At 36.5% G+C, this 12,898-nt stretch overlaps 1 protein-coding gene across 6 annotated transcripts in view; it reads right to left on the bottom strand.

Annotated features, from left to right (window-relative positions):
• LOC131077051 (scarecrow-like protein 21) overlaps window positions 1-7,241 on the bottom strand; it is a 35,598-nt gene extending 28,357 nt beyond the window's left edge. The window contains exons 1-2 of one of the 6 annotated variants that reach the window (XM_058014421.2): window positions 6,799-7,240; window positions 2,070-2,464 (exon numbers count right to left, since the gene is read on the bottom strand). The gene's annotated coding sequence lies outside the window, so the exon portion shown is untranslated. The other 5 variants (XM_058014423.2, XM_058014425.2, XM_058014420.2 and 2 more) reach the window with 5 other exon arrangements.
• Between the last annotated feature and the right edge of the window lie 5,657 nt (window positions 7,242-12,898).

The following is a 12,898-nucleotide window of genomic DNA, read 5'->3' as shown; positions in this document are numbered from 1 at the left end:
CAAATACTTGGAAATATTATTGGAATGCTTGCAAATAGTTGATAATAATAATTTCACTTTGCGGGGGTGAAACTGAAAAAGTCTCCAGCAAGAATAGAATTTAGAATTCAATGATAATAAGTTATCATCTACCTTCTATATATACCATATTTATGCCATGGATGCCATCTAAGCCAACTTAACTACCTATATAAGTCTATATCAATGATCATATAACTTAATTAACAGTTACAATAGCCATGGGTCCGCTATACATAAATATTCCAATACAATCAATGGATTAGGGATGTAGTATTGGAAAACTTGTAATACTTTCTTCACTGGATTAACTACAAAATAGCACATATTTCTTTCGCTTATAGCCTTATAGGTATCTATGTTAAACAATCATTAAAATAATAATTTTCTCATCTATCACAGAAGGAATCTTAAAATAACCTGAAACGCTATATCCTTGCATCCATGTCGCCCTTTATTTGAACTGTAGAAAGTTAGGGCACAAACACTATGCACAATTCAAAGGTTGACTTCGGAAAATGCAACAATCCCATTACCTTCAGCTTACAGAAAATAGCAAGGGAATCACCCCATCTAATGCATCACTAAAGTTCAATAGTCTCACTTATACATACCCAAAAAGAGGGTTGGACCTACCTAGAGGCATGAATTCAGATATCATAAAGAATACAAATGCCAAAATGAATTCCTGAAGTATCTGTAAACAGGGAGGTTATCCCTCATGCATTGTTGTCAACTACAAATATTATTAGACTGAACCTTACAACAACCTCCAAAAACAATGTTCTACCACTGACAAATGGTTAATCAGACAGTACACAATGTATTGCTGTTCATTAGAAAATGCAACAAGGCACTGAGAGCATAACAGAAGAAACAAGATGCCATGAAACTCATACACAGTGAAACAAAAGACCCTATAGCTGGAAAACGTGAAAACAAGGAGAAAAATACAATAAGAGTGAGTAAATCTCAAGCCACTATGTCTCCAGCTAGTGCAAGTGGTACAAAGCCCCAAGGGTGTATATAGAGCTTGACAATGGTCTAAACCAGCTCCAAGAACCTGCAATTAGTCTCAGAGACTCTAACACCCTGTTCTTCTATGCTAAAGTAATTGAAAAATGAACAAAAAGAAGGCTCACAATGAGGTTTCCTAACTCTCCAATGCTTCCAACAAGAAGCAACAATGTGACAGGAAGCCTAAGGCTTTCCAACAACATCCCACACTCAAAGAATGGAGGACTGAATGCAAAAAGGAAGATTTAAAATGCTTAAACTCTTCATATCCCACTTATTGCTTGCCTTTCGACAGATTCACCACTTCTGCTAGACTGGCATTTGCATCTATGCCGACTATGCATACCAGCAAAGTTGCTAAAGAAAATTTTCTGGGTCATTTTGAGGTCTGCAACTTTGTTTCGGAGACTCCTGGAGTTGACCCATACCATCCCAAAAACCCTCCTAAATTCACCATAACCCCTACTCTAACAGAGCCCACTAAAAAGAAAAGAATTTCATAAAGTTAAAGCACAAGGCTACTCTAAAGACTAATGACACCAAACAAGATCCTGATGATCCTACAACTTGTTTTCAGATAACCAAGATAAAAGAAAGAGGTACACTAGCACCATGGGAAGGAGGTCTGCCACAGGTGCAAAAGTAACCGCCTCCTCTCACGAAAGCGGTTGCCTGCAAATTAGCCCAACATCATCCACTGAAATCCCTTCCAAGGAGTTTTGCAAGTAAGACTCACACGTTGAGTAGTGCATAATCAGTCAGCCAAACAAGTTCTCAAGCAAGCTTTCAATAATCATACCTTTTAAAATTTGATCAAGATAGGAACATTGATGGATTAGGTGTACAAAAGAATCTTCACCACCATCTCCATAAATAGAGCACCTATTAGCTATAAAATTAAATGGATCAACCTATCAAAATGTAACAGTTAAATTGACCTATGACACAAACCCTACTCTAGCTATTAGCAGCCAACAGGTGGCTTTTACAAACTATGGTTCTTACCACTGGATGCTATGAATATAATCTCTTACCTTGGCAAACTTGAAATCCTCATAAAATTTGAATAACGTTGAAGAGGAAACTTGCCATTCCACATAACAAACTTTATTCTCTCCTCCGAATCCCCCTTTCATTACACTGCTAGTATATGCTGTATGATGTACTTCATTGTTCTGTGAACCCACGTCCATCTTTTCCCACACTATATTTGAAGCAATATGGTTAACAAAATCTATGATATCCTTTAGTTAAGCTCTGACTTTCTATTCTGCACGTATACCATAACAGCCAATCTTTGAGCTCACTGTGCATGATAGCCTTCCCCAGTGACAAGGATTCTGAAGATTTCCAGAAAGTTTATTTCATCCCTTGCATTACTACCTTCTCCAATGAGTTCTGAAACTGACATCGTGCATTCTTACAACTTCTGCACCAAAAGTGATCACAAGGAATTTATCAATGCCTTAAAAGTCAAAACTTAGCAATAGGTTTATTCTCTCTCCTACACACCAACAAGTGTCTTAGATATGGAGGGGAACAATTGAACTTAATATATCTATAATTTCTTGTAAGTTTCCCTACAGCTACTTTTCTAATGGAATTAAGCATTATAAAGCACTATAGTATGAAAAAGAATTCAAACATTTAATTCTAATGGGATATTATAAGCAGGTAGTCTCCTTGCATTGATGCACTTATTTTCCCTTGTATACTTCTGATTTTATCACCTATATCAGATTCCTTCTACTATGTTAAGATCCAAATTTTCACTTTTCCTAGCCTTTCTACCAGAATTTGGAGAATGTCATCACCTCCTCTAATGCTGCTTCTCAATCACACAAGTCATCTATTAATTTAAAACAACTCAACAAAGCCCTCTATAGAGGAGTTTCTGCAATGTTAGAGCAGCATGCCAGGATGATGGTGGCAAAGCTTTATTTACCAATAAGTTATCCATTGTTTGCTATCAAAAATGTTATCTTAGGTAATTCCTATGGTTAAATTTTCACTTGAAAAACTGAAAATTTGTCTTTGGAGGTTGAAGGAAAGGAATTCAGTACGTCATTTCATGTATTTTTGCCCATATCCCCAAACCCTCAGAGTGGGTTGTGAATTAATGGAAATTGCTTTCTCCAATTGTAATGTCATCTTGAGCTGACACAGATCTATTTATCAAGGTGGTCACTGGTTTATGAACAGTAACATGTATTTTTATCTAGGTCAGATGGATTGCAATCACTTCCAAGAGTGTTTTATACAGAGTCCTCTCTTAGAAGGATTGGTAATGCAATTGGACAATTAGGTAGCCTCTGAGCTTCTTTGCAACAGTGTATCCTTAATACACACAAATTTAAATCAATATTGATCTTGAAAAAACACTTCCACATAAAGCAGAGCTTGTTCTGGCTGAGACACCATGGGAATAACTATTTTCTGTTAAAAAAAATTCCTTCTGATGTAAACACTGTCATTAATATTGTCAAGTGAATTGGGCATGCTTGGAACAACAGTCCAAGGAACCATTTTCTATTCTGTTGATGTTTCATCTTTGAAAAAACTCACCTTCCACTAGTACTTATGCTCAGGAACACCCCATGAATGCATATTATAAGAGACAGAAAATCTCACTCCTCCTGAAATCCCAACCTATCACCACTACTTCTGCCCAAGGGCAGCCTATGAGAGCATACAACAGGAAAAACAAGATCTCTGAGACCAATCTCTTCTCCCCATTAACAATTAAAATCTTCACTTTATTTGCTTAATGAGGAAACCATTCCTTAAGCACCTGTCTGGTACACCTTAATCCATACCCATGGCTTCTCCTCCTCTACTCTTTCTATTAAGAACTATCAACCTGTGGAAAAAAAAATGAGCAGACTGTAACTGAGCAAAACTTTGAATCTGCTGTCTCTTTAGCAACCCACTTTTCTGAAACAAGGTTGCAACATGGATACTGGCAAACAGAAACAACTCTCCATGAATATAAAAATAAAGTGATGTCCAATAGAGAGCAAATATTCATTGCCTTTAGAGCATTGGAAGTTGAACAAAAAAAGGAAGGCAGTTAACCAATTTCCAGCCTCTCAGACTGCTCCATCAGAAGCTGATAATTTCAGCACCATGGAGAAACATTTAACGAAATGCATGGTAAGTTCACTCTGCAATAAGCCTTTAATTGTTATCAAGCTCACCAACCCGCATAAGATTTTTTTTCTTAAAATATATGGGGACTGGGCTCTGTTTCAAGTGTTGTTTGTTCAAGCAAAACTCAAAAAAGAAATGCTGATTAGTACCTCTATGGAAAAAAACTATTTTCTTCATAACAGTCTTTGGTATATTTCTGGGAAGTTTTTCTTCTTATGAGTTTCAAAATGATCTGCATATAACTTTGGTTTCCTTATGTGCTTCTTGAGCTGCAATTGTGGGATTTGATTTCAACATGGTTGACATATGTTTGTCAGCTCACTGGAGCTTCAAGATTGATTTTTTAAGACAGCAACCCCAAATTTCCCCCAGTTAAGGACACTGTTAATTGCAACAAGAGGTCAAATTTGGAATACAAGAGAGATCAGCATTTGAGATTAATTCATTCAAATCATATTGAAGGTGGTCTTCTTTTATGGAAAATCCAACTCCATTACCAAGTCAATACCCCTGTCCTGATATTTTCAAATTTATAAACACGGATCTTAAATGAACATTTAATAGACAATACCTTTCTCAATTTGTTGTGTTATCAACTACCAGAAACTAAATTAAAAGATCCCATAAAAGGGAATGCCCCAGGACCCCTAAAAACTCTAAAGGCCAATATCTCTAGAGCATAAAGTATGCAGACAAATCACAAGAGTTTTAACTTTCATTATATATGCATCATGCTTCAAGAAAATGCACTTTACTAATATGAACTTAGCCAAACCATTTAAATTTTTATTTTCTATTATCCAAAAAAAATCCATTGTAATAATAATAAAATTAAAATTAGTGTATAAAAGAATATAATAAAATATAATGAAGTTTTAATTAAGTTAGTGAATGGTAAAAAGAAATGAAATGAAAAGTTGACTCCCTCGAACATGAGATATAAAAGGGAGAAGAGAACCTCATTTGAGGGGGATAATTTGGAAATCAGAAGTGCGGATCTGATTTATATAGGAGGGGCAGACCCGATTGTGAAAAGTTGTGCCCCTTTCAAAGGGCAGGAATAATGAAGGGTTGTACTCTTCCAAAGGGTGCTAATGGTGAAAGGGTGTGTCTCTTGCCAAAGGGCATACATGGTGAAATTGTTATTCTAGGGCTTGAATAAGGGAGATTCCAAAACGGGACATTACATCCATGGAAGAGATAAGCAACAGTCACAATGCAAATTGAAGTGTTTGACAGTTCCTAACTTTAGAGTTTCCATCTAGACAACCTCTGGATAAATTTGCAGTGAATTAACAAATTTTCCTAGAGACTTTCCATTAATTCAGTACCCATCAGATGCCAGGCGGTTTACTAAATGGGATCACGTATGACTCTTGCTTTAGAAAATTGTTTGGAAAGTCCTTTTTAATCCACAAAGACAATTACAGTAGCATATGGTCAGTTTTTCACTGCTGCATTGTGGACGATCAAACACATGGATCCAATCCTCTGATGTCTCCGTGATGGGTATACTATAAAAATACTATAAAAGGGAATTAATCTGTATTTTTTCTAAATTCTGGAAAAATTAATCTATATTAGAAAGGGAATTAGTCTGTATTTTTTCTAAATTCTGGAAAAATTAATCTATATTAAATTAAATATTATGTGTTTTGTGTTGCATTAAAGTACCTGGTAGCCTGATACATTAGGATGAAGATACCATAGCTTAGACAGCTCCAAGAAAATCAATTTCATTTATATGGAGGGGCTTGTTATCATTAAGTAAATGAAAAGGGTTGCAGATTCTGTTTCAACCAAAGGAAATGACCCAGTGAAATACAACTTTAAGCCTTTAAACTAGCCATAGATTGGTGATAGTGATTTCACAATCTATCTAATAAGATTTCCATGTCCTTTCATGCAGAGCATTTGATCTTCTTACAAACTAAACGTCCATTCACACCTTAAGAAAGCCCTCTCTATCAAAAAAGCAATCCTAAAACTGCGGCTATCACAAAGCTTGCTCTATATGAAGTTCTAGAAACCCAAAGACGTAAAAACTTGAAAAAATATTTCTACAGGGTTGCCTTCCTCTGTTCAGGGGGCAAACACCCATTAATGGTGCTGGCTAGGACTTGACCTAAAGATTACCTTTCAATTGACCAACTAATTAGGGATTGCAAATAAACTTATAAATACAAACAACTCCCAATTTCTCGTAGTTTCACACTAAGACAAAACGCAGAAATCTCTGCCACTACAAAATTCAGTTTTTCTTTTATCAAGCTGAATTACATTTGACCATATTTGTAGTGATTTTTAATGAGCTTCAAGAGCATGAGAACCTGGAAACACAGTATATAATTTTAAACAAAGAACCTCTGCTTGACGAACCATCTTCATTAATTGCTCATTTGCCTTACACCAAAGAAACAGAAACTAAAAATCTTGGGGGAAAATGGAAAAAGAAAAAAAAGGTTGAAAAGTCCATTACATTATAGAGAAGAGAAACCGCGTACTCGACGGTTTAAAACCACTGGCTTAAAGAAAGGAATCACAAAGCTTTAAAACACCAAAGAAAAAACAAAAACAAGAACACAGAATCGCATAAAAGTGAGTCAAACTTACATTACATCAACAGCCTGTCTGAAGACCGGAAAATGGGGTGGAGCGCAGGATGAAAATGCAGGGGAGTGGAAGAAAGCTGAGAGCAGAAAGAAATTCAACAAAGGAAAAGAGTCACCTTCAGCATCACCAGGTGGAGGGTCCCATTGTAGGGCACCGGTGCCTTTGCCACCCTCGGACTTCCAAAATTCTCCGCCATTCCCGCCGCTAAATCCCAACTTTTTTGATGGTGACAAGACAGCTTTAAGACTAATGTGACAAATATTCGATATCCCTCCCATACCCACCTGGCGCATCCAGCCTTCCGCCATTTTAGTGGACGCAATCTTTGTTCAATTCAAATGTTCTTACGTCCTCCTGCATATATCACAACTCTTGCGTATGTTCTTATGTCATAGGTAACCCACCTGGACAAAAAATGGATTGGAACGTTCCCTACGACAACGGTGTTTCATGGGACCTTTTATTGGGGTTTATGGGACATTTGATTCAAACATTTCAACTTTATGTAATGTTAATCTTTTCTTATTTGATTTGATCATGAGTTTTCTTTTCTTTTATTTTTTAAAGTATTTATATTATTGATCTAGATGTTGTTAGGAATCTTGGGCATGCAAAAGATCGCATTTTTTTATTTCGTTTTTCTTATTTACCACATGTAAAATAAAACGGAACATTTTTTAATAGTTGTTTTTAACTTTTAAATAGTAACATGTAGAAAAGTCGGCTTATGTGTGGTGTAATGGTTATTAATGATAAGGTTATTGTTATAATCAAGGTTCGACAGTTTAGAATAGTCAATTGGTGTATGGTGTAATGGTTTTTAATGTTAATGTTGTTTTTTATATTAATAGCAGCAAAACAAGGGTGTTGTCCCAAAATACAACAACCCAGAGGGCATAAAGTCAACCAGAAAACCAGTAGTAGGATGCTAAGAAGATCAAAAACAAAACTAGAAGCACCTATAGTAAACAAAAAGAGACTAGCCATAAGCACCTCCACAGCATGTTGGCATAGCTACTAACTATCATAACAAACTTAACCAAACTACTTAAGGAAACCATAATAGTAATAAAGTCTTTAGAGTCTAGCCAAGTCTGGCCTAAAGCGGTAAAAGAAAAAACATAAGGGACCATGTCCCTAGCAAGCGTTTCCAATATTTCACCCTGCCTGTTGCAGCACATTTGACCAATCTTCAGTGAGGAACTTGAATAGTTCCATATAGTTCTCATCCATTTTTTTGTCCTAGCTAAGCACCTTCTGTTGTAGAAGGCACAAGGTGGTGGTTGAGCTATGCATCACCCTCAGTCCAAATCTAGAGAGGCTAGCCATCTTGCTTTCCAACTTGGTCAATCTCCCATTAGTTTTTTTCAACTCCACCTCCAATTTAGTGCATTTCAAACAAGTCTCCAACTGATTATTTTTACAAGTCTGTGAGTCCCTTGTAGTCCCCTCCACCTCATATGGCATCATGTCCTGGGTAAGATCAATGGGTCCATCATTACCATATTCAGACACATGGGTTGAGCTATTAGCATACTCTGACTCGTCCCCTCCTTTTTCCACTTTCTTCTTCGACAACACCTTTTTAATCTTATTATCTATCTCCTCACTCGCATGCTCTTCCTCCTCCTCAGACTTTGAATCTTCAAAACCTTTTTTCTTCCCCTTTGTAGTAGGGCAGGGAGCAAGCCTACTAGATCTCTTAGGAATGTCAGTTTCCTCAATCACATTGTCTTCAGAACCCACTTCATGGATAGTGAGTTTAGCCCTCTTGACTGTGGTTTTCCCTTTCTTGTTTGGTAGGGGAGTCTTCCACTTTCCTTTCACAGAATCTGACTTTGTGGCTCTATGGGTAGAGGTTTCCGGTGGACTTTAGTGAGGCCTAAGTTTCGATTTCTTAAAGCGTTTTTTCCAGCTAGGGTCTAGGGTGTCAAGTAAGCTAGAAGAGGGGGGACAGGCGAATTGGGGGTGTAGTCACATAAATTTGTCCACTTAATTAAATGAATATTTAGTATTTATTTGATTATTTAACCATCAATCAATAATTATTTAAATTAATATTTAATTAATTCATCTTAACCCTCTTCTCCTATTAATTAAATAATTTATTCAATTTATTTGATTTAATTCACTTAACCAAACTCAGACCATTAATTAAATAAATAAATCATATTTGTTTAATTAAATCTTCTCTCACATTTAAATAAATTAATATTTATTTAAATCCCACCTCTCACATTTAAATAAATTAACATTTATTTAAATCATCTTTATCCTCCACCCACTTGCATTTTCCTACAAATGCAAGTTGCACAACTATTTTAAATAAATTATTTATTTAAAATCCTATTTATCCTCACCCGCTTGAAACCTTTAATGGTTTCTCTTTAAAGTCTTCAAACTTAGTGGCTTCCTTCTAGAGTCTTCTCAAGCCTTTAATGGTTTCCCTTAAAGTCTTCAAACTCAATGGCTTCCTTCTATAGTCTTCTTAAGCCTTTAATGGTTTCCCTTAAAGTCTTCAAACTTAATGGCTTCCCTTAAAGTCTTCTTAAAACTTTAATGGTTTCTCTTAAAGTCTTCAAACTTAATGGCTTCCTTCTAGAGTCTTTTTAAGCCTTTAAAGGTTTCCCTTAAAATCTTCAAGCATTTAATGTTTTAACTTCCTTTTTCTCATTTAAATAAATTAATATTTATTTGAAATACAAATTACACCATTTAATTGAAATAAATGATTTTATTTTAATTGAAAATCCCCAAATTCCCCCCACTTGCATTCTCCTACAAAATCCACTTGCATGCATAAATCCCTTCTAGATTCTTCTAACTCCTTCTAATTAGCCTAATCCATCCCCTAAATATTGTCACATTCCTAAGCAACTTGGAGTCACTTCTCAAAGCCCTCAAAGTCTTCAATAACCATTAAAGGTTTTATGTCTTCAAATGGTTAACCTCTAAAGTCTTCCAAACCATTAAAGACTCTTACATAACCATTTATGGTTAACTCACCTTTTACCTTTGGTTAGAGACTTTCCTCTAACTTAACCATCCTTTTGACTCATGGGTCTCTTCAAAGCATTTATTTCTTTGACTAAGGTAACCATTTAACCCTTGCACATTCATTTATCCCTTGGATAAAAGAAATATCCATTAACCTAACCCTAACCCAACCCCCTAGGGTAACCATCATGTCCCCTCAAGCATTTAATGCTCCTTATCTCTCCTCTCAAGCCTCCTCGTGGTGACACTTGTCAACATGGGATTGGGTTGAAAGTCTCACATGGATTGAATATCTTTCAATCCTAACCCTTGTTAAGATTGTTCAATCTTAACCCTTCATTTTCCCATTTCTTCTATAAATAGAACCCTTCTCCTCAAGCAAAGAAGGAAGAATTAGAGTATTGTTGTTATACTGGTATTAGCATAGAGCTTTTTCATAGCATCACTATCTACACTTGCATAGCATTTGTTTATCATTTTCAACCATCTTGAATCTCCATATGGCATCCATGGCTAGTGCTAAAAGCTGAGAACTACACTCATGTGGAACTTAGAGAGGAGAGAAACAAGGGAGGAGCAACTAGGAGCATCTTGATTAGCATTTGGAGGAGTATAGTTTATCTATTCTATGTTTGTATGTTTTCTATTTTATGCTTAATATCTCTCTTGATATGCCTGTTTAGGATAATCTTTTGTTGCTAACACTAACGTTTGTTTCTTGTGCTCTTGTGTGTGTTGCCATCAAACAGATTTTCTAATCTTTTTTGTGGAGCATCAGGGGGCTTCCTGAACCATAATTGGTATTGGCAGGCAAAGGGTCGGGGAGATGAAAATAGTAAAGATGGAAAATTAAGCCTTGGTGCAAGGGGATGGACTTTCTACCCTGGGTTTTGGCTCCTTCCATGGCTTCAAAAACAGAGCACTCCAAGGAGTTTAAAAGAAAAAACAGAAGGGAAACCAGAGAGTGATTACGGAAATGATTAAGAAAGGGAAAATGGTAGAAATAAAAAACTTTGAATCTACCCTCAAGTGTAAAATATTTCATTACCATGAGGCATACTTAATCCCAGGGCTCTGGTAGTTTTTCCCTATCAAAGCCACCATGAAGTTTGACAAGGCTTTCATCCTCCTTGAAAAATTGATTGAGGCTTTCATTGTCTACAACCCTGCTCGTTTTCTTTCATTTTCTCCCTATAGTAGGGAGACCCATAGCCTTCGCAATCACCTCTTCATTAATCTCAAATAAAATTCCCCCCATTGTGACCCTACGATCAACCCACGAGGAGGCAAATTGAATGGATACATTTTCATTGTACCCATTCATGCCTTCAATATATTGGGCCACACCCCCTCCTTACAAATATGCCAAATAGTAGCCTTGTTTTTTAATTCCTCATGCTTATCAGGCTCTGTTCTCGGTCTATCTCCCCCCATTATGTCACTCTTTGCAACAATGTTTCTAACGCACTTCAAAAGTTTAATCTTGGTACTATTATTTTGATAGTAAAAACAATGAAATTAATGAGGGCATCATTACTATTCATGTCATTAATTTCCCCTTTTCTTGTAATTACACTCCACACGTGTCAAAAACTCATTTCCATTGGTAAACCAAGAGCAGCATTGATCACATGATCTTGCCAAATCTGCCTGTCGATTGAATATCTTATCACACCCTTAGCTTTGTCCTTTAGATGACGCCATCCCATCATATTAGTATACATGTCTCTATAGTACTTTTTGCACAGCATAGCCCATGTTATTTTACCATCTATGGTCTCTGCCTCATCATCTTGCCACATGTCATTTGCCTTTTGTCTAGTCATGTGATTTGAATTATCTCTCGCCCTAGCCAAATATTGTCACTAGGTTAACATATTCAATCGCTCATGGCCCTTGCTAAGGAAAATAAGCAATCTTAACAAGGAGCACCAAAACCAGTTAATTTTGATTTCCATATTCCAATTTATATGTCTTGCTTTCCTCCCTAAGGAGTCTTCTTACTTGTTGGGGGAGGGAATCCCATTGTCTCCAACGTCTGATACCATCTATCTGTAGTCCAATTGCCACCATCAAATTTATACCTTTGTTACCTTCCCTATAAGTATGAGAAATTGTGAATAGATCTAGACTTATGAGAAGCTTGAAAATATCCTCCATTATAGCTTCCATTGACCAATTCAATTTGTTGTCCATTGGCAACATCAACAACTAGCTTAGAATCACCCACAATAACCAAAGTTTTAATGTTCATAAAGAGGGTAAATTTAGGGCCATGCACTCTGCTCGGTTATTGGTAAGGCCATTGAGGTTACCAAAGTAAGCAGCAATCAATTGTTTTAATACTCCTTTGAGAGAGGAGGAAAAATTTGGTGGAAGCCCCTCTCAGTTGGAAAGTAGGTTGGCCCTTATGGACTTCATAAATACACAGGTTCTCAATGATGTGGAGATACAGGGATGCAATTACACATGGACTAATAGGAGAACCGATCCTGATCTTATCCAAGTTCGCCTTGACAAGGCTCTTATTTCTGATGAATGGTACAGACATTACTTTTGCTCCCTATCTGCCCACGCCCGGGTTGGGTCAGATCATTTTCCCATCACCTTCATTGCTGACCCAATTAATAGAAGAAGACATTTTCCTTTCAGATTTGAAAAAATGTGGACTCGTCACCCTGACATCAACCGTAATATTCAGAAATGGTGGAGTATCCAAGTAGAGGGAATTGCTATGTACAGAGTTGTTAAGAAACTTAAAAGTGTTAAGGACAATATAAGACTCTGGAATAAATCCAACTTTGGGAACATCTTTGAGGCCAAAGGTAAAATCCAGGATGACCTTAAGAAAATAGAGGACCAAATTCAGAAGGATGGTTTCAGTACTATGTCTATAGCTGAAGAAAATGAGACCCTTAAAAAATACCATGAAAACATTGCTAAAGAGGAAACTTTTTGGAAGCAGAGATCCAGATGCATTTGGCTAAAGGAAGGAGATAGGAATACAAGATTTTTTCATATGTCGATGATCAAACATAAAGCGGCAAATAGTATTACAAAATTGGCAGTGGACAATGGGGAACTGGTCAAGGAGGAAGAGATA

The sequence above is a fragment of the Cryptomeria japonica genome, chromosome 9 (genome assembly GCF_030272615.1).
Source record: "Cryptomeria japonica chromosome 9, Sugi_1.0, whole genome shotgun sequence".
NCBI lineage: Eukaryota > Viridiplantae > Streptophyta > Pinopsida > Cupressales > Cupressaceae > Cryptomeria > Cryptomeria japonica.
Note: the sequence above shows the minus strand (reverse complement) of the source record. Positions and strands in the feature narration are given on the sequence as shown.